This window comes from Quercus suber, unplaced genomic scaffold (assembly GCF_002906115.3).
Source record: "Quercus suber isolate HL8 unplaced genomic scaffold, Cork oak 2.0 scaffold_150, whole genome shotgun sequence".
NCBI lineage: Eukaryota > Viridiplantae > Streptophyta > Magnoliopsida > Fagales > Fagaceae > Quercus > Quercus suber.
The window spans coordinates 1,129,693-1,153,289 of record NW_027069611.1 but is presented as its reverse complement, the minus strand read 5'-3'; the positions used below and the strand labels follow the sequence as shown (position 1 = coordinate 1,153,289).

Below are 23,597 nucleotides of genomic sequence, written 5' to 3'. Positions count from 1 at the left end.
ATTTATTATATCACACATGAAAATAATAATAGGTAGTAGGTTTGTTTCATGTTTTTTGCACATTGTTTTATATATTTGACTATAGTAGGTAGTAGGTTTGTTTAAATACTTGGATTTTAAAACATTTTGTTTTGTTGTGATTTATATTATTGTAGCAAAAAATTTATTTATATATATAATTGTATTTGGGGCAGGTCGGGTCCCCGTAGGGCCCCAAGGGGTGAGGATGGGGCAAGGTAGTTTGCCCCGCACCCCGGGGCGGGGTAGGGATGGAGAAGGGCAACAACCATGCGGAGCGGGGACGAAGACCCCATCCTCCAGCCCTGCCTCGCCCCATTGTCATCCCTACTGGAAAGGAGTGACAAAAAGAGAAAGCGAGGCTTGACAAAGAGAAGGGGAGGGGTACAAACTTGAAACACACATGTCCTTGTCACTATGCTAAGTACAATTTTGAAATAATTTGTATATATTAATATTTGGTAAATATCAGTTGGTTTCAGTTCAATTTAATTTAATACTTTGTAAATTTGAGATTGAACAAAAAAAATAAAAATCGATTTTTCAAAAATCTAAACCGAAACTGAACTAAACAAAGAAAAAATTGGAAAAATTGGATTTGGTTCGGGTAGTTTCAGTCAGTCCATTCAGTTTATCGGTTTTTTTTTTTTTTTTCAGCCCTTACACTGGCTCATGCTTGAAGGCACATCAACTCTCTTACTAGCTCCAGAACCAATCAGAGAGGTATCTTAAGCAGCTGGTTTATCAACAATGGCAACGACCTAAGCCTGGGGGCAACGACCTAAGCCTGGGGGCAACATACTTGTACAAGCATTTAATTTGATTTCCAATTTCCATGTTAAAATAGAAGCATAAGAAAAGAAAGCTGAGTCAAGTTGTCCCCTACTACCTTGGTTTTTTCTAGTTTTTGGTACCTGTTGTGAAGGCCATGTCTAGCATGTGAAAACCAAAACCAAACTAGATGAAGGGAAACTTACATTATAATAGAGACTAAAAAAAAGTTAAGCAAACCAACAAACTACTTGATATTTAATCATTCCAAGACCAAAATGCCATAACAATTAATTGTTGCTGCGAAAATTCCAAACCACGTCTTTGTATTGCTGCACATCAATACCAAATAACCCTTGGGAATATTTTTTTCCTTCTTTACATGTAAATGCAATAGTTTGAAGCCTATTATGACCAGGATTAGGACTTCATGTACACAAATAGCAGTAACCAAAAGTTAATTTTAAACTCATGAACACAACAAAAATCAGCTTATACATTCTACTTACAGAATGTAATTTTATAAAAACAGAGAAATATGTAAAGCGAGTAATAGTTCCTGCAGATTGGAAAAGACCATAAATGACAAGGACCATCTTGTTTCTTGGTCTTGCTTAATTTTAACCACCAAAACTAAAATTTTATAGCTAAAATAGTCAACAAAGCTATAATAGTTTTTCTTTTTCTTTTTTTTCTTTTTTTCATTGTATTTCTTGTTTTTTAATCTCAGACAACCAATTCAAGTTAGTCCTATCACGTTCAGTAAAAAAAATGTTTTTCTTTATAACTCAACCTTTTTGCATAGTTTATTTGAATTCTTATTGTATGGACCTGATTTGAACTCCTAGCCCAAAAGGTGTATGGACTTAAGCCCAAAACAATAAATTTGTAGAGAATGGATTGAAAAACTGGGCTTTAGTGAATTATGTAACAAGCCAATAGATTTTGATGACAAAGAAAGAAAGATAATAGACGTTCACTAAAGAAAAACGTCCTCGGCCAAATCCGAGGAGACTGATTCTGCTATATTGCTTTTGAAGCTTTATTACAAATCTGGTTCTAGGTTGCTACAGTATTTCTTTCTTGTTTTTTTCCCTCACCTTTCCTCATGGAGGGTCTCTTACATTATATAGTTCCCCTTAGACCATCCTGATCCTACAGTTATTGATCATTTGAGCTCTTACTTGAGTGCTCATCCCATTAGTCACCCTCTTTGGCTTTCTGTGAGTTGTGGTAGCCAAGGCAACACTATTCAGGGGTCTTCTCCACATAAATGCGGTCAGAAAAGTAGCTGCAATGCATTTAATGCAGTGGTAGTAGCTTTTCCTTAGATATTTTTAGGTTTCCTTCCTTCTCGTATGTTCATAAGGTACATCCCTATCACTGGGGCTCCTATGAAGGTTGCTTTCATTGTTAGAATACACATCTAAGTGATATCTATCATACCCAAGGAGGAATTCTTTTTCGAACCGCCTTCCACTCATTTCTTATTTATGAGACTCTAAACTGGAATCCCTTATAGCTATTTATCCCTCCTTGGACTTGTCAACCTTCTCGGACAAAACCCAAGACCCAATATATGATTTTGGGCTCTTATCCCTACACTTATATTTTACTTAAAACCAAAAAATAAAGAAGAATTATTTCATCTCTGTAACCCAAAACACCTTTGATAAATAATATTGTTTGATTTCATTTTGATTTCTCTTTTTTCACAATCTTAGGGCCTGATTGGTAGAAAGATTTTTGTTTTTATTTTCAAAATAGTATAAAAACAATTTTAAAAAAAATTTGAACTTGAAAATAGTTTTCAAATAATATTTTTATATTATACGTGTTTGGCTCCCACTTTGAAGAATAATTTTCAAAATAATAAAAACAAAAAATAATTGTTTGGGAGATTGTTTCTATTTTTGAGATTTTTGTTTTTTTTAAAAAAAATTTACAAAAAGTAACATGTAAAATATGTACATTACTTTTTTTGTGGATAATAATAAGGGAATAGAGTTCATCACTTTTTTTTTTTTAATGACAAGTTTCAAATTTGAAGTGTGAGAATTCTTTTTGTGATAAAGATAAGCTTCTTGATTTAAGAGATAAAAGAGTTTGGACAAATATGTGAGATCCACTGTTTTCAATTTATTTACAACTATGTCATTAAAAATATTTTCTGTATCCTGAAAACACCCACTTCACCGTTTTCAAAATCCTGTTCTAAACCAGAAAAATGTGGGACCCACCATTTTATAGATTACAGAACAAAAAATTATATTTAAATACACTTACCAAACATGCCCTTAAGCAACCGAATAGAGATTCAAATATTCAATTCAACCAAAATCCTCTCATACTAGAAGTAACATAAATCGTTCTGAACCTTCTCTCTCAAGGTAGTTTGGTATTTAACCAAAAAAAAAAAAAACCTTGCGGTTAGGGGAAAATAAAAAGTGGCGATGCGGGGTATCAAGCCCCGTACCTCTCGCATGCTAAGCGAGCGCTCTACCATCTGAGCTACATCCCCCATGTTGGTGGTTCGTTTCACGCTTGTAAAGCTTTATTCAAACAATACTTGAAGTGTCACTTCTTGCATTCGACTTGTTAGCCATAACACGTTTCTTTTCCTCTTCATCTTCTCAAATCCCAAACAGTCATTTCGTCGAACACTTAAGAGGACAACGCAAACGACTCCACTTTTCCACCCTCAGCCACCATATCCATCCACCGCTCCGACCTTTACACCCACCTGTCAACTATCAAGAACAAAATTTAGAAATAACAAACCGCATGACCGTACACCAAGACCCACGAACTTTATCATCAAATTTTGAAGAGGTAAGATAAAAATCTAAAATCTTTTGCATGGTTCTAGTGGTAGTTTCTTAACACATGTATTAGTAAATTCGTTTGATGTTTGTGTTTTTTATTTGTTATTTTCACAACATCTTTAATGTTTGATGTTTGGTTAAGGAAGAACATTGTTATGGAAACTGCTAAAGCTTCTGCCAATTCACTACAAAAAGGCTTATAAGGTGATATAGTAATGAACGTGATTAATTCTTCTTACATCAACAACATAGATTTTCTTTTTTGGTTTTATGTTTAAATATATCAAAATTTGTAGTAACGAGGAGATTTGAGGGTTTTGGATGCTTGGTGGTTATGTCCTGCCATTTGGGAATGTGCAGTTTTCGGCAACTTATTTGCTATAGGTGAAACACAGAAAAGATAGTTTTGTTGCCAATGGCGGAGCTAGGATTTCAAGTCCAGGTGCAAAATTAAAAGACAAGATTAAAGGTAAAATTAATCTAAAATATACTAATCGATACTAATAACAAAATAAATAAATGATTATTTTCTAAAGCAATTGTCATACACAATCTAATATAAAATGTAACTTTAATTCATTTTTTATTCCTAATTTACTTTACTTAGATGCAAAATCTACTTCAATACGAGCTCATTTAGAAAATGATATAGACTTATTATTATGATTGGGTTCCCCAATTACATCACTACATGGCTAATAACAATTAAATCAAGGGATTAAGAAAACTTAGGTAAAAAAATAATTATCAATTCATAACTAATAACAATTAAATCAATGGATTAATCTAAATACACACAATTTAAACATGTAATTTGAATCTTTAAAATAAATTGGAAAAATAAAGCAATGTAAAAATATCAAGAATATAGCAATATACTTATGAAGTTGTATTTGACTCTACGCGATTCAACGCCATGAATGCTTCTAAAATTTCTTGTAGACATTTTTACTTTTTTAAGTTGTTAAAATTTGAGTTTATAGGCAAAAAATCAAGTTTGATATTGAAAAGGTTGATAGCTAGAGAAAAAATTGTAAGTAGGAAACCAACTAGTGAGGCACTAAAGAAGGCACATTACACATAAACATAAGTTTTTTCTTTCAAAGTCCAATTCAGTATTTTTTTTTTTTTTTTCCAATCGTAGTTGGCAAAGTAGTGTGCAAAAAAATGTACTATTAGGTGAGACCCATTATGTAATAAAAGTGTTGCCGTGTGAATGTAAAATTGTCTTCTTGTTGACAAGCTAATAAATACTATAACTATAAATAACAAGAAAAAATAGATTGTCCTTTGTGTCAAGTGGGGACTTTTACCGCATTTTAGTACTAGTACTACTGCTTGAGAATTTTTGAGAAGGTCAGAGGGGCAAGTACCCCCTCGACCCCCCTTCCCTCCGCCCTTGTCTATTGCTTATTTGGTAAGACAAAAAGCAAGTGGCTTGAAGCAAACAATTTTTCCCAAACTGAGGAAGCTTGAATGTGATATAAAGTTTATAACGTAGTGTAATTATTTGCTTTCTTGATTAATGGGTTGCATTACATGCATGATCTATTGATCTTCATATGGTGAAAGACAAATTGCATACCAGTTGTTATGTTGACTACACGTCCTTTTTGTGATTAAAAAGCTTGAACTATTGTCAAGTCTATGGTTATGTTGCTAGATTGAATTGTGTAATTTTCTGCTATAGATTCATCTGTACAATTATAAATTGATTGGCTTGGTTTTAACATATAGTGTGCCTAGCTAGCCTGTGGGTGTCATATCTCATGTTGAAATAATGTGTATAAAATTTTATGGCAATGGACTACTACATAATGGAGAATAATTTTATTTTAATACCTAAATATGTCACGGGCATTTTATAGTCTGCCAACTTATGGGAGCTCTAATAAAATCTAAACAAATAATGTGTTGTTGAGAATTCACTGGTAAATAGTATGTATACTGTGAAGCATATTCGTAAAATTGCAAGTGATTTAAGTTAAAAGGTTCAAATAATTTTCGTAATAGGGTTGAGCTGCAGCAGAATAATATGCTTATAGAATATTGTGGAATTTATTTTGAGACTGGGGTTAATGGGTTGGGCTGAAATTTGATACAATTAATATTCAGTATGAACCATGATACCTACTATTAGAAATTTTTTTGTTATGGCCTTGTTCTACGTTTTTATACTTGAAAGAAGCATATTGATATAGTGACATTTTCAGGACCTATAGTGACGTTTTGTAACTCAACTTCCATAAAATCGAGTTATAGGCAATTTTTTTAATTCTTTTTACCTATAACTCGATTTCATAGAAATCGAGTTAAAAAACGCCACTATAGGTCCTAAAAACGTCACTATAGCCTTCTAAAAAACGCCGCTATAGGGCCTAAATCGATTTTGAGAAACTCGATTTTCAAAAGAGGAGTATTTCTCTATTTAGTTTGGAAAAAAGGGCATAATGCTGGTTTTTTTGCTCAAACGGGACATTTTCCAATTTTGTCCGATAAAGTCGTGTTTTATGTGTAAAAGTTGTGGGGAATCGGTGATTCACCTTCTCCTTTATTGTCCTATAGCTTATGAGTTGTGATCCATGGTTTTTTGTTTGTTTGGTATTCATTGGGTTATGTCATACAAAATTAGTGAGTTGTTGACTTCTTGGTAGGGCAAGTTTGGTAGGCATCAAAATATAGATTTATGGAGGTTTGTGCTGCATTGTTTGTTTTGGTGCTTATGGCAGAAGCGGAATGCTAGATGCATTGAAGATTGGAACGGTCTATTCTTGACATTAAATCTTTCTTTTTCTGTACTCCCCTTGATTGGAGTGTAGTTTTGCCTTTTTATTCTTGTTTTTCTCTCTCTGATCTTATTGATTATTGTAATTTGGGCTCTTGATTTGTACCACTCTAGTACACTTCCAGTATACTTGCTTGGTTTTTTCTAATAAAATTTCTTACGTTACTTATAAAAACAAAATGTGTTTTGGGAATCTCTTTAAGGTGGTGTTAGGATTTCTTTGATCATGTGAGAGTTTGGGCTGCGAGATTTATGAGATCAAAATTGTTGGTATTAAGTTGTAATTCTTGGCTTAGATGATGAGAAAATTGAGACTTGAGCTCCTTTAAGGCTAAGATCTTAATTCTACTGGTTTTCAAGGAAAATTCTTAGATACTTCTGGAGTATAATGAAATGGTGCTTGCTTCTCTTACATTCATGATGGACACTATCATAAATTTAATGAGTAGACCCCACTATAAATATGAGAGGAGAGAGCATCATTCACCATGTTCTGGGACTTATGAATTACTCGATTTTCATTTATGGAACTTGTGACATGAGCCTTTTGTTAGTTCATGAGATTTTATTACAAATTAATTATGTATTGAATTTTATCCACAATTATATTTCTCAAATTTCTCAATTGAAGCATTTCCCTAAGCTATTGAAATATGATTATATTTTCAATTGGTTGAGACTTAGTTACGTACAGTTCTATGTACTGTACCTTAGGTCCTTAAGTTCCCCAATTAAATCAATCATGTGGCTTGTCAATAATTTATATGATTGAATTTAATTGTCCATGGGAAAAGATAACACTATCTTGTTGTATTGGTAAATGCAACAACATGGTTGAATTTAATTGGAGAACTTAAGATACAATACCTAAGGAACCATACTAATGTTTTGTACATTCTAATTATGTAAGAATAATGGCATGTTTTAAGAAAATGCCATATTAATAGCGTTGTGGAGGTGCTAGGTTACATCTAAAATGTTTGAAAAAGTTATGGATTTGAGAGTATAAATGAGCATTTGTGGTTAAGTCTCTTGGCATGCTCTGAATTTAGCCAATAAGGGCAGGCTAACAATAATGGCTTTCCATGGAAATAATGTTTTGGCCACTGAGCATAGATGTACTTGATTCCTGTTAAGCATAGATGTATTTTTTGGGGCTTGTGGATCAGCGAGTTTCAACAATGGTGGATCGATGCTTGGATTGTTGCTTGTGACCGTGAATGGAGAGAGAGAGTTTCAGATGGGGAATGGAGAGAGAGAGTTTCAAACCATGAATGGAGAAAGAGAGTTGAGATAAATAATAATAAAAAAGTGAGGAAAATGATTATATAAATAAAATAGATGGTAGAATAAAAAAACTGATGTGAGTGTTTTGTAAAAATGGGTATGTAAAATAGAAAAAGTAGGGCTCTTTTGCAAAATAGACAGAAATTTTGCATTGATTGATGCAGTTGCTCTTACATTCTTACTAAAATTTCTCCTGTCATCTAACCCTAACAGGCTTTATACTCACACTTATCTATTTTTTATAGCACTACTGATTTGTAATTCCTTTTATCTTTTGTTTTTTTGGATATGTAAGGTCTTTAGTTTCTAGAAAGCAATGATAGTGATAAAGATGACAAGAGGATCTGTAATTTCTTCTTCCTTTTTTTTTTTTTTTTTTTTGGTGTGTGTGTGAGGTCTTTTTGTGTAAAAACCAAGATGTACTTAATTCCTAGAAAGCAATGACAGTGATAGAAATGACAAGAGGATCTGTAATTTCCTTTATCTTTGTTTTTTTTTGATTTGTGAGGTCTTTTTGTATAAAAACAAAGATGTACTTGATTCCTGTTAAGCATAGATGTATTTTTTGGGGCTCTAGTTTGTTGCAACATGTTACACCCTTGATATTTTGTTGTTGTTGTTGGTTTAGAGGTGTCAATCAATTGATTTATAAAACTCTTAGCTATTGTTTTGGAGTTAAGTATGTATATAGAGGTCAGACATATGGTATGATTGCCTTTTTCGATGAGTAAGACTTTTGTTGCATATATTTGAAATTTTGAAAGAAAATATTTGTAGGTTACATGGAGATATTCATGGAGTAGATTTAGTCCTTGATGATATCCTATCTACTTAGGGATGTAATATTCAGATGATTTGCTATTATTAGGAAAGAATAGAGTATTTTTCTACACATTTGTTTTGGATAATGTTAGTATTTAGTTGAACTTCGTATAATATGTCAGGTATACTCACAAATCTCTGGATTATGGATCGCGGTTGTGACACTTCTTACTTAATAAATAGATCTTATATATATGCTAGTTAACCAAGAATATGCAAGAAAGAAAATCATCTATATCATATAATTTTCATAAATATTTAGAGAGTATGTAGTTAATGTAAGTGCCTCTAACCTTGGGACAAGGAGATTTGTTTTTGTTTCACATTGTGCACAACAAAATGATCCTGCTTATGGTTTGACATTCTTTCCATGAAGTACGCACAAAATATAATACCAACCCATCATTGGATCAATGTTGCTTATTGTTGCAATACCCTAGCAGTTCACATCCCGCAATGAACTTTGAAGTTAATATGTATTGCTTTTTTAATGTAAATAATATGATGTATTATTATTCTTTTCATGTAAATGAAGAGTATAATTTGAAATGATTAGCAAACCTATTTCGCGGGATCTCATTCAATGCATTTTATCTCTGTTATTGTCTTCATATTCTTTAAAGATAAATTCTCCTATGAAAATTGTTTTTTAATGTATTTTTTATATTTCTTATATAGGATAATGTTTTTTACCATTCTTATCATTGAATGACATTTTGTGAGATAGTATATGCTATTTATTAGACTTTTTCTTTTTTTTTGTTATTATAAATTCTATAAATATGCATTTGTCAATTATTTTAGCAACCATAGAAATCTCAAAATTTATGTATATTTTTGTTGCACTGGTCAATGGCAAAGAGAATTTGCCCGCATAAATTGCATAGAGCATTATAAATAAACAAAAGCGCATTGAATTGAAATTGAGAAAAAAAAGGAAGACATGATTTCAAAAGAGAGTTTGTAAGTGAGTAAGAGTTTTGGCTTTGATTTACACGTGAAAATGATCAAACTTGGGTCATAATATGTAAGGTAATAAATGGGCTTGAGTTTTTTTATAAGATTTGGTCTATTTTTAAAAGTAATTCATTTTGTAGAGAATAACATTTGGTCTAATTGTCAAGAGCAGCCCATATTTTATATGATAGTAAAAATAAGTTACTATTACCTATTGGGTAACAGTAAAAATAACTTGATAAAAAGAGGTAAAAATAGCTAAATGAAAAATTAAAACGCCACATGGCAGGACCACATACACTCTTACATGAGATTTCTGCTTATATATATATATATATATTGATTAAATGGATTTGTGGATCAAGTTTCTTCTCAGCTGTTTTTGTTGACCATTATTAATTTATTCAATTATTTATGTATATAGAATTATGCAATATTTAAATCTGTTTGAAACAATTAAAATTGATTGGTACTGGTTACTAAACAATTAATATTGAAAAGGTTCTTGTTTAGCTATCACGAAAATATCCTATTCCTTGCTAATAAATATAAGATAACCAAAAAAATAAATAAAAACTTATTCTTCACCATGATACCAAACCCCCTAGCCCCAATCATGGTTCGCGCAATTTAATTCCCATTGTCCATGACAAAGTATCCCCATTACTCACTCACCTATATTAGTGCATCCATATTCTCTTCATTAATAACTTACAACTGCTCCATGCTACCTTAACAGGTGAACTTTAAAGTTCAAAGAAATGATAACTTCAACATGTAGCATTTTGCTAGGCCACACATTTATCTAATTGCTGTTATTAATCAATACAGAGGTAGGGGAATGAACAATTTTATGGTACAAATAGCTTTGCAACACAGCTTGAGTCCTCAAACAAAGCATACAATATTGAAAGACATTATAATGAATAGAAACTGCACTTGATGTGGCTCACTGCATAAGTAACAACATATTAATGCCTGTCAATCAAGCTTCAATGTTGTTTCTTCAGCTTGCTTAAACTGAAAAACATATCCATTTGCAATCAGTTAGTCTTAGCGCATAAAAACTTGGTAGAAAGTCAATAAATAAGCCAGACAATAAAATAAAATAAAATAAAAAATCTTAATTGCTCTTGAGTTTCAATCTTGTCTCTCCCACTGCAGATCATATCAAATCCTCCCTGATAAAAAGAAAAGGCGAGCAGATTATAAAGAAAAAAAAAAAAAAACTTGAAATAGAACTTATATTTAAAATGGCATATATAAAGAAACAAATTGATGGGTAGAATATTGTAAAATACCTTAGGTGGTGTGGCACATAGGAGGTAAAAGCAATGATATTTTCTTTTAGATTTGGTAATCTATCAACTAGGAAAACTTTCTAGCAGATTCGTTCTAATTTCTGCCCCACTATAACTACATAGTAATGTCACTATGACCTTTTCAAGAAAGAAAAAATGTCACTATGACATGAAAGAGACATTATAATGAGAAGTTCAAACAGATACACCTAAAACATATGCATAATTAAGAAATATATATGCAGTATGTATAATTGAAATGAAAGAAATAGAAGTGTAAAGATAGTATTCATTGAAACGCAAACCATGGAAAACTAATAAAAACCTTGAGTTGTTGTTTCAAATTGTTTTGCATTGTTAAAGGCCTCAAGAACTAGGTTGGACTGTGATATTAAAGGTCAATGTGGACATAAACCTTGATTTTTACTTAATTCTTCCAATAATATGCCAAGCATATACTCATAGGAAAATTTGAAATCCAACTGTGCATCCTTCTACTCCAGATTGCCCACTTAAGTGTGCAAGATATCTCATGAGCATCTTTGTTGTCTCAATTTTACCAACACCTCTATCTCCACTAACCAAAATTGAATTGTCTTTCCTTCATTAATCATTGCCCTATTTTCTTAAACAACACATCAAATAAGAAACTACCACATAAATAAACAAAAAAAAAAAAAAAAAAAACTGTCACATCCAGGAAGTGATATGAATTGTATACATTTGAAATGTAATTAACTTGACTTAGATATTTAGGAAAGATGCAGGCCATTAATAGTAGTATGAGGTCTAAGAATGGCTACATATAATTAGATGTAATTTTTGTTTCACTTTACCGCAATTAATTTATAACATGCCTATCTAGATGATCTCAATCAAATTTAAAGCTGTAGCTATTTAGTTATATACATATATATATAAAGAAGGTATAGTCCAGAATTCATTCCTATCTAAGAAGATTATTAAATTTTCTAATGTTGCAACTTGGGTTTTGATGATGGAAAGCTCTAGTGTGAAGAGTACTAAATTGCCACTTATGTTGATGACATAGTATGCCTAAATGCACATTAGAAAAAAATGCAATGACCAATGACAACTAAAACCAACAGGTACAAACCATGGAGTGGATATAAACTAATGCAAGAGTAAGTAAGACACTTTGTCAAACACATGGTGTGAACAAAATTTCAACATTAGAATGTACCAAAAACTGATAATAAACAATCCTAAGTGTGGGATGAGTACATCAAATAGTTCAAACAATCAAAGCCAAGACAAAAATACACACCTCATGTATCAATGTCTAAGATATTGGATTTTTTTTTTCTTTTGAATAATGTCTAAGATATTAACAATTTTTATTATAAATAAAAAAATTAATAGTTTAAAACAGAAATATACAACTTATTTATACATTGAACAGTTCCTATAACACAACAAACAACAACAATAACATAACAAACAAACAAACAAAACAAACAAATTGAAGAGTATCAAATAAACAAAACTACATAACTAATTAAATTATTCCATGAACAGTGTAAAGCCAAAAACCTAACTCTTCCATGGCTTTTATATCATAAGAAAGCACATGATATCTATCTTAATTGATGTTAAACCTTCCAATTCGCAAAATAAAATATGGAACCTAGAATTCAAAATCATACTATTGGGTTTTTGGGACAGTGAGAAACCAATCAGCAAGTGGAAAAATAAGATTAATAAGAAAGAAGCAAAATTAAGAAGAAGGCACACCATATGTGTTCAACTGGGTTTGGTTTACTGCAAATGCATATTATATAACAGCAATCAAATGAAAAATAGTGTTTGAAAAAATCAGAAAAGAGAAGGACAAACAATCTATGGAAGAGTATAAAAGAGAAGAAAAAGAATATGTCCAATACCAAAACAATCTCATAGACAAAACATTTGACTCCATACTTCATCTTACTGTGCGTTTGTTTTACAATTATCAGGAAAAGTAATCAGTACCTTGATTTGATGAAATTATAGACTCTACATTGTGGAAAGATTCCACTTCATCTCTGGAGAGAAAGAAATTGAATGATATAATTCCAAAATAGATGAATTGAAAAANTAGAGGATTATTAAATTTTCTAATGTTGCAACTTGGGTTTTGATGATGGAAAGCTCTAGTGTGAAGAGTACTAAATTGCCACTTATGTTGATGACATAGTATGCCTAAATGCACATTAGAAAAAAATGCAATGACCAATGACAACTAAAACCAACAGGTACAAACCATGGAGTGGATATAAACTAATGCAAGAGTAAGTAAGACACTTTGTCAAACACATGGTGTGAACAAAATTTCAACATTAGAATGTACCAAAAACTGATAATAAACAATCCTAAGTGTGGGATGAGTACATCAAATAGTTCAAACAATCAAAGCCAAGACAAAAATACACACCTCATGTATCAATGTCTAAGATATTGGATTTTTTTTTTCTTTTGAATAATGTCTAAGATATTAACAATTTTTATTATAAATAAAAAAATTAATAGTTTAAAACAGAAATATACAACTTATTTATACATTGAACAGTTCCTATAACACAACAAACAACAACAATAACATAACAAACAAACAAAAAAACAAACAAATTGAAGAGTATCAAATAAACAAAACTACATAACTAATTAAATTATTCCATGAACAGTGTAAAGCCAAAAACCTAACTCTTCCATGGCTTTTATATCATAAGAAAGCACATGATATCTATCTTAATTGATGTTAAACCTTCCAATTCGCAAAATAAAATATGGAACCTAGAATTCAAAATCATACTATTGGGTTTTTGGGACAGTGAGAAACCAATCAGCAAGTGGAAAAATAAGATTAATAAGAAAGAAGCAAAATTAAGAAGAAGGCACACCATATGTGTTCAACTGGGTTTGGTTTACTGCAAATGCATATTATATAACAGCAATCAAATGAAAAATAGTGTTTGAAAAAATCAGAAAAGAGAAGGACAAACAATCTATGGAAGAGTATAAAAGAGAAGAAAAAGAATATGTCCAATACCAAAACAATCTCATAGACAAAACATTTGACTCCATACTTCATCTTACTGTGCGTTTGTTTTACAATTATCAGGAAAAGTAATCAGTACCTTGATTTGATGAAATTATAGACTCTACATTGTGGAAAGATTCCACTTCATCTCTGGAGAGAAAGAAATTGAATGATTTAATTCCAAAATAGATGAATTGAAAAAAAATCTATTATCGAAAAAATTAAAAAAAGAATAGTCACATATTAAAACCTGATTTCCTTAGCCCTAATTTTTGAATCCAAATCTAGAACCAAATTAAAAAAAATTGAAAGCATATAACAGATCTAATTTACCTAAAAAAAAATAAGAGAAAGAATAGAACCCATCGGAGGCGTTGTTTGTGGGCAGAGGGGTGAATGAACTCTGATCTTAGTGAGAGAAACAGAGAGGCATTCTGTCTGAAACAGAGAGGCGTTCTCTTCTTCAATCTTAATTCCTGTGCGCCTTACTGTATCTATGTCTCTCACTATCTTTGTCTCTTTATTTCTATGTATCTGTCTCTCTATGAAATCAAAAAGTTTCAAAACACGATTTATCTCTCTATTTCTTATGCCCAATCGATGCAGTGTTCACCGTTCTGCCTCTTTCTATGTTTCTTTCTTCATGTCATCCTCTCTCTATTTCATCATCTTTCTCTGCTTCTTTCTCCGTGTCCTCATCGCCTCTCTCTATTTCTATTTATGTGTACTCTTTAATCTTAACCAGTTATTTTTTGTTATTTATAATGGGAGGATTTTAAACGGTGTTGTAGCATTGTCAAACAACATAATTTATCGCTTTTTAACTTAAACGTGGCTGCAATTTAGATAGGCACTTTTCCTACATGGCATACCTCTTAATTGTAGGAATCAACTTTCTCTCAGCTACTGCTATTATATATAGTATATGATATATATATATAAAGAGAGATAGATTAAATGGTTTCGTGGATCAAGTTTCTTCTAGTTGTTTTTGTTGACCATTATTAATTTATTCAATTATTTATGTATATAGAATTGTGCAGTATCTAAATCTGTTTGAAACAAGATACTTGTAATTCCTTTTGTATATAGGTTTCGTTTGGATTGTGCACATACAATCTCTCTATATTTCTCTGACTATTTTTTAATGGATTTTGCACATACATTGTGTCTCTTTCTCCCTCATGTGAAAATGATAAAATCCAATCACCTGTTCACAACTAAGCAAGTTGTGATAAAGTGAATGAGCCTAGAAGAACACAAGACAAACTAGAACTTTAGGTTCCTTCTTATGGAAAATTATTAGGTACTTCTGAAGCATGGAAGATGGTGCTCCTTTCTTTCATATCCATAGTAGATCTCACCACAAATTTGATGAGTGGATCTTACCATGAATGTAAGAGGTGGAAGCACCATTCTTTATGCTCTAGGACCTAAGAATTACTCCCTTCTTATGACTAAGATTCTTCGTGCATCAAAACTTAGCCTTCAATATCCTTTTTTCTTCTAGTTTTGGAATTGGAGTAATCCAACCCCTAAAGCTAAAAGCTACTGTTGATTAAAATGGTGAGGAAGGAAATGAAATAGACAGCCTAGCTTGTACATTTGAAATAAAATGGAAATCGAAGTGTAATTGCCATAAAAAAATGTCATGACTATGAAGAATTGGCCAGATTTCTAGAGTAGTCGAACTGTGATGACAAACCTGGAATGGATGAATACGCTAATGAAGAAAGAAGTAAAGTCAAGTAGAATTGCTAGAGCAAGGTAGGGGAGAGATGACTGGAGTTGAAAGTGAACTTAAATTGGTAATAGTACAATAGCCATGGACGATGCCATGCAAAGAACAAGCATAGCATTATTCCAGTCCTTTTTGCAATGCTCATTGTAACGACCCCGCCCCAACTGTGTAGATATTGTCCGTTGTGGGACCCATAGCCCTCACTGTTTTGTTCTTCCCCAGGTTGCGCTGGGGAAAAGGCCTCTACACATTGAAGGGAGGTTATTCTTTATAAACACATTCCCATGTGCTTCCCTAGGCGATATGGGATTCCATAGAATGTAAGACCCCCCTTTTTTGGGTCACTACAATACACCCCCCTTACGAGCACACACGTCCTCGCCTGTGGGACCCACACTTCCGGCTAGGGCATGGCTCTGATATCATCTGTAACGACCTCGCCCCAACTGTGTAGATATCGTCCGCTGTGGGACCCATAGCCCTCATGGTTTTGTTCTTCCCTAGGTTGCGCTGGGGAAAAGGTCTTTCCACATTAAAGGGAGGTCATTCCTTATAAACACATTCTCATGTGCTTCCCTAGGCGATGTGGGATTCCATGAAATGCAAGACCCCCTTTTTTGGGTCACTACACTTATGCTCAAGCCCATTAACTACCAATCCAGGTGCTTGTAGTAATTGTGGATAAATCGCACCACCCCCATTTGGTTGAGCAACTACGTCTATGTCTACATCTTCATTGGAAGGTGGCATTACACGTCGAAGTAGTGGATCAAACTTCGATAAAACTGGGACCATATGTGTCAAAATCAAACTGAGAAATGCCTTGGAAATTGATGATGCATTAAATCGTTAATGAGTTGATCGTCCACACACACGTCGAATGAGGTATCTGAAGAACAAAAAAGATGAAAAACCTACAAAGAGCATTGGTGGAGTGCCGGCCAAAGATCCTTTAAAAAGTTAAGTCAGTGATAGAAGAATCTCTAATAACTTAAAAGTGTAAGAGTTAGGGAATTGCACATACCTTAAGGAAGAGGAGGCCTAGTGCTTATATAGTTGGGTAGAGTTAACGAAGATCCCTTGAATGTAGGGTTTTTCCTTATATAGAAGATTTGGAGTTAAGGCACCGAGATCTTAGGCTTTTCTTCCCATATAGGGAAGACACGAGCGTGGAGTAGGGTCTTTGGGCGTGGCGCACAAATTCTTTCCATATAGGGATGCATGAGTGGAGAATACGTAAAGGTTTGTGGGACCTAGTTACTCAACATGACCATCCATTCATTGGTATCACCATCCGTCTTTCGGTATGAATATGAAGGATAAGACATGACCATCCATTGGGTACATATGCAACCATATGTGGAGCACTAATTTGCAAAGACTTCAAGGAAGTCAAATGAGAAGTTCATCCTGATGAGTCTGTAGTTGGCGAGTCCCACCAAAAGGGGCACATACCCTAACGAGTTAGTGGCGGAGTATTCCATCTTGATGAGTCAAAGTGCTTGAAGGACTTTATTGGATGAAAATACCCTTATCAATGTGCTAGTTGGTCTGTTGATTGGACGAGTATAGTGAGTCGTTTGTCAAAAGTGTCTCATCAATTTAAACAAGTTAGTGTCTGCATGTTCTAGGCAATGAGTAAGGTACCTGATGACCCCTTGATACATGACAACCATTAGGGTGAAATGTGTCGCATGGTGTCAGGAAAGGTACTTGATGACCCCTAGGTCCTTGATGATCCCTGGATACTGGTAACTCACTTTACACTTTAGTCTTTACCATGTTCACAGTTAATTTATAGCTAAATTTGTGTCTTATCTCATTAAAAAAAATAAAATAAAAGTGTCTTATCCAGTCTAACTCTTAGTATGTTAAATTACTTTGTATGTTCTCCAAGTTTGCAAAATTTTAAGATAATCAAAAATCAAAAATTATATTATTAATCAATTATTTATATTCATATTTTTATAATTTAAAATAATACATAAAAAATGAATTTACCGATGGAATGGTAAAATGCATTCAGACCTTTGACCAGTGAAGTGATGACAGGAGTCGGCTACAAACGCACCCTGTCAATGAATAAGGTAATGGACAATAAACAAAAATAAATTTCTGTTGTGGACCATATCTGAACTTTCTTGATCTTCGACTTCTTCCACCTCAAATGAATCAAGCAAGCATTAATTAAACAATTGTTGTCGATCAATGGTTAAACTCTTCTCCGCCTGTTATCGTTCGTGACAATGACCAGTTGTCAAAAATCTTCTTAACCCGTATATAAAAAATAAAAAATAAATAAAAAATAAAAATTGTTTACTCTTCTTGCACACTGTTGTTAAAAATCTTTAGTTATTTAAATTTTTTATATCCAAAGTGCTTATATTTTTGTTACGAAAGAGTTCTAGAGAGTATTGGAAGAAAAGACTTTGGAAGATAATGAATTTTACTCAATAGAATCAGAAAATGGAAAAGGTTAATTAACTTTACATTGTGCCTCTGCTTTATATACACGAAGCAGACAAAACAGAATTCTAACTAACTTAACAAACTAAATGGAATACCAGTTATTTTATAATTTGTTAGTCTTAGATAGTTGTTATAGTTTTACATTGGTTTCAATTTCATATTGTTTTATATGTGTTTGGTTGATGAGAAAATGAGGGAAGAGAAATCGAAACAAGTTATAATAAATTTTGGGGCTTTCTGCCTTGTATTGATGCCATTTGGAATTCTGTATTATGTTGGGTCTCGAATGTACATGAGATTAGAATTTGTTTCCATTTTGAATTATCCTTATCATTGTTTTGTTTTGCTTAACTTGTTTGTGATTGCTGATTATTTGGTAGGTGAGAAAAGAGAGGAAAATATATGATGAGGAAAAAAAAAGTGGAATATTAGGTCTTATTTTGCATAGTTGACCACTCTTTTTTCTTTTTGAAATATGTTTTCTTTTTTCCTCATTTGGGGTTTTGTTTGTTTGGTGTATGGATCACGGGTTTTGTTTGAATTTGGGCAAAGTTTGAGCTTAAATCTGGGCTTGAATTAAAATTTGGGCTTAACATTTTTTTTTGTTTTCTGTTGGGCTTGTTTGGGCCCAATTCTTAAACGGGGCCCGCGGGGCCCGGCTGGGGCGGGTCCAGGCCCCGAAAAAAAAACCCGATTCCCTAAACGGGCCGGGTCCGGGTTATGGATTTTGCCCCGCGGGTCGGGTCCGGGTATGAAAAAACCCGGCCCGAACCCGACCCGTTGCCATTCCTATATGTAATGCAGCCTGATTATCACAAAACAATTGAGCACTACTTGGATGATCAACTCTCAAGTCTCTTAACAACTGAAGAACCCAAACAATTTCACACGTTGTGGTGGCCATTGCCCTGTATTCAGCCTCTGCTGAAGACCTAGAAACTGTGCTCTGCTTCTTGGACCTCCAAGAGATTAGAGAATTACCCAAAAACACACTATAGCCTGTAATGGATCTTCTGGTATCTAGGCACCCTGCCCAATCTGCATCACAAAAGGCTTTAACTTGCATACTTGAGCTACTAGAGAAGAACAGACCGCTGCCTGGTGTCCCCTTCAAATACTGAAGCACCCTATTCACTGCCAACATGTGGGGCTCTCTTGGTTCAGCTAGAAACTGACTTAACCTATGCACTGCATAGGTGATATCAGGTCTGGATAGAGTAAGATATAATAATCTTCCAATCAATTTCCTATATTGACTAGCATTTGGAAGAAGTTTACCAACATCCTTTGAGAGATGCAAGTTTTGTTCCATTGGTGTTCTAACTGGTTTAACCCCTAAGAAACCTGTATCTTGCAAAATCTCCAAGCAGTACTTTCTTTGATTCAAACTAATCCCCTTGTCACTTCTAGCAACCTCAAGACCCAGAAAATACTTCAAAGAACCCAAATCTTTCAAGCCAAACTTAGTATCAAGCAAGAGCTTCAAAGCACTAACACAACCCAGATCATTACCAGTAAGCAAAATGTCATCTACATAGACTAGCAGAACTATGAAGGAGGATCCTTTAGTGTAGGTAAAAAGAGAGTAGTCAGCCTTAGATTGAACAAACCCAAAATTCAACAATGTATAAGAAAATTTGGCAAACCATTGCCTTGAAGCTTGCTTTAAACCATAGAGACTCTTGTTAAGCTTACAAACCAAAGGAGCAGAATTAGAAGAATTAGAATGAAAAACACTCTCCCCCTTGCTGTGAAAACCAGGTGGAAGATGCATATAAACTTCCTCAGCCAACTCACCATGTAGAAAGGTATTATTGACATCTATTTGATGAATACACCACCCTTTCACAGCAGCCATAGACATGACCATCCTAACAGAAACTGACTTAGCTACAGGAGAGAAAGTGTCAGTGTAATCAAGACCTTCTCTCTGAGTGTAACCCTTAGCTACTAAACAAGCCTTGTGTCTTTCAATGGAGCCATCAGACCTAAATTTGGTTCTATAAACCCATTTGCAACCAATGGGAACTTTACCCGGAGGAAGAGGGGTTAAAGTCCAAGTATTTGTGAGTTCAAGAGCTGCAATCTCCTTATCCATAGCAGCCCTCCAATCAGAAGATTGGACTGCCTCAGAAAAAGAAGTAGGGTCTGGGGAAGAAGAATCCACTGCCATGACAAATTGTCTATAGTGCTTACTGAGATTAGTGTAAGTAAGGCAAGCAAAAATATCATAAGGCTCACCAGACAGAGGTTTAGAAGTGACAAATTGGCAAGAATAAGCTTGGAGGTAGGAAGGAGGCTTATGTGGTCTGGTTGATTTTCTGAGGTGTAATGGAGAATTAGGCCTTGGAACAGAAGTAGAAACAATGTTAGTCTCAGAAATAAGAGCAGGAGTAAGATGTGGCAAATCAGATTGAAGTGAAGGAGGAGGAATGGGAGTTGCAGAAACAATGTCTGCAGAATCAACAGAAGGAAAAACAACAGGTTGTTGAAAAGAAGAATCTGAGAAGGAGTAATCAGGAACTGAATGTAGAAAAACAAAAGAATCATGACAATCATCAATGGAAGAATCAGAGGAAAAGTGTGAAGGAGATGAGGTAGAGGCAAAAGGAAAAATAGTTTCATGGAAAACTACGTCTCTAGAGACATGAATAGAATTTGACTCCAAATCTAGAACTTTGTATCCTTTAATACCATGTGGATAGCCTAGGAAAACACATTTTCGAGCTCTTGGTGCAAATTTATGTCTGTTGAGACTAAGAGTAGAAATAAAGCACAAACAGCCAAAAATTCGAATATGGCCATATGAAGGAGGTTGTTTAAAAAGTATCTCATAAGGAGTTTTGTTGTTTAAATGCTTGGAGGGTAATCTATTTATAAGATATACTGCAGTGAGAATGCAGTCACCCCACAATTTTAAAGGTAAAGAAGACTGGAACCTTAGTGCTCTTGCAACATTTAAAATGTGTTGATGCTTTCTCTCAACAATTGCATTTTGTTGAGGAGTGTCAACACAAGATAATTGATGCAAGATGCCTTTTGATTTGAAAAAATCCTTCATGATAAATTCTGTGTCATTGTCACTCCTAATACACTTAATTTTGACATTAAATTGAGTCTCAACCATGATAGAAAACTCTTGAATAAGAGCTAGTGTTTCTGACTTAGATTTAAGCAAATAAACCCAAGTGCACCTAGAATAGTCATCCACAATGGTAAGAAAGAACTTGTAACCCTCAATAGTGGGAACTGAAAAGGGGCCCCAGAGATCACAATGTACAAGATCAAACACACAATGAGATACATGATGACTAGTAGGAAAGGATAAACCCCAATATAGTTTATCTACAAAATAATTATAAAAAATAAAAATAAAAATAAAAATAATAAAAAACCTCATCAAACCCTAACCAATTTAACGTTGATGAAGACTTTTTTTTTTTTTTTGGCTAAAAAAAAATGGGGTCTTTGGTTTAGAACTGAATGAGGAAAAACAAAAGAATCATGACAATCACCAGTGGAAGAATCAGAGGAGAGGTGTGAAGAAGATGAGGTAGAAGCAAATGGAAAAATAGTTTCATGGAAAACTATATCTCTAGAGACATGAATAGAGTTTGACTCCAAATCTAGAACTTTGTAACCTTTAATACCATGTGGATAGCCTAGGAAAACACATTTTCGAGCTCTTGGTGCAAATTTATGTCTGTTGTGACTAAGAGTAGAAATAAAGCACAAACAGCCAAAAATTCGAATATGGCCATATGAAGGAAGTTGTTTAAAAAGCATCTCATAAGGAGTTTTGTTGTTTAAATGCTTGGAGGGTAATCTATTTATGAGATATACTACAGTGAGAATGCAATCACCCCACCGTTTTAAAGGTAAAGAAGAGTGGAACCTTAGTGCTCTTGCAACATTTAAAATGTGTTGATACTTTCTCTCAACAATTGCATTTTGTTGAGGAGTGTCAACACAAGATAATTGATGCAAGATGCCTTTTGATTTGAAAAAATCCTTCATGATAAATTTTGTGCCATTGTCACTCCTAATACACTTAATTTTGACATTAAATAGAGTCTCAACCATGATAGAAAACTGTTGAATAAGAGCTAGTGTTTCTGACTTAGATTTAAGCAAATAAACCCAAGTGCACCTAGAATAGTCATCTACAATGGTAAGAAAGAACTTGTAACCCTCAATAGTGGGAACTGAAAAAGGCCCCCAAAGATTACAATGTACAAGATCAAACACACAATGAGATACATGATGACTAGTAGGAAAGGATAGTCTCTTTTGCTTAGAAAAATAACAAATGTCACAACATACAGTCTTATTGGCTGGTAAAACAGATACAAGATTATTAAGCAAAGACAATTTTGCATAAGAAGGATGCTCTAAATGAAAATGCCACAAATCAGCATTTACATTAGTGAATTTGACAGAAGGAATGGAGACAGGAACCTTGGAAGCAGTAGCAAGCACAGATGGAGGTGAAACTCTGTGTTGGAGCAGATATAGGCCTCTTGATGCTTTACCCAATCCAATCATGTTCCAATTGGCTAGGTCCTGGATAAAGCAAAAAGAACCAAGGAACACAAGACAACAAAAAAGAGATTTTGTGAGCTGGCTGACAGATATCAGATTGAATGTAAAAGATGGAACACATAAAACTCCATAGAGTATAAGACTGTCTGAGATATGAATAGGGATGGCAAAATGTACCCGACCCGCGAGTACCCGGTCCGACCCGACCCTAATGGGTCAGGTTTTACCCGGCCCGTTTAACATTAGGGTCGGGTCTGGGTTTTAATTAAAAAAACCCGAAGCGGGTTCGAGTCGGGTCTGGGTATTAGGCATACCTGGCCCGAACCCGACCCGTATATAATATTAAAAATTAAAAAAAAAAAAAAACCCTAGCTATAAATACTCACTTTCTAACCCTAATCCCTCAGACACATTCACTCTCTCACCCTCTCTGTCTTGCTAAGCCGCCTCTCATTCTCTCCCTCACCGGCGCTGCTTCCTTCACCGGCGCTGCTACTCCTTGCATACCTCACCTCTCCGGCGTCGCTCCGTTCTCCACCTCGTCGATTTTTCTTCCCTGCCTCCCTCACCTTGCCGTAGCCTGCAGACGCCGCTGCTCCTCCCTTACCTCGTTAGGCCCTCCTCCACTTCACAAGGCCGCAACGCTCTCATCTCCCTCACCTCGTCGTGAACTCAAGCTCTTGCAATGGAAATCGTTCTGTTAGTTCATAGAATCAAATTTATATTTTTTAGTGTAAGTGCTATTTTTGTTGAATAGGATCTACTTGTTTGATTTGATTTTGTAGGGTCTTCTTGTTCGAACCTAGGGTTTATATGTTAAATCTTTTTTTTACTTTTGATGTGGGAAAATATTGTAATGAAAAATAATGGTTTTTGTTCCGATCTGTTGTATTTTCTATTGTAATCAAATTTGTATTTTCTAGTTTAAGTGCTATTTTTATAATTCTTGTTCTGATCTGTTGGTTGTTGAGAAAATAATGGTTTTGATTGGTTGCCATCTGTTCAGATCTGGATTTTCTTGTGTTCTTTTCCCGTTACT

General features: G+C 34.0%; 1 long non-coding RNA gene across 1 annotated transcript; it reads right to left on the bottom strand.

Moving 5' to 3' along the window:
• Positions 1–10,044: 10,044 nt before the first annotated feature.
• On the bottom strand, positions 10,045–12,825 carry LOC136069081 (uncharacterized). The gene is made up of 3 exons (XR_010630359.1): positions 12,759–12,825; positions 10,767–10,904; positions 10,045–10,646 (listed from the first exon to the last, which is right to left on the bottom strand). It is a non-coding gene; the product is annotated as an uncharacterized LOC136069081 (long non-coding RNA).
• Positions 12,826–23,597: the final 10,772 nt, after the last annotated feature.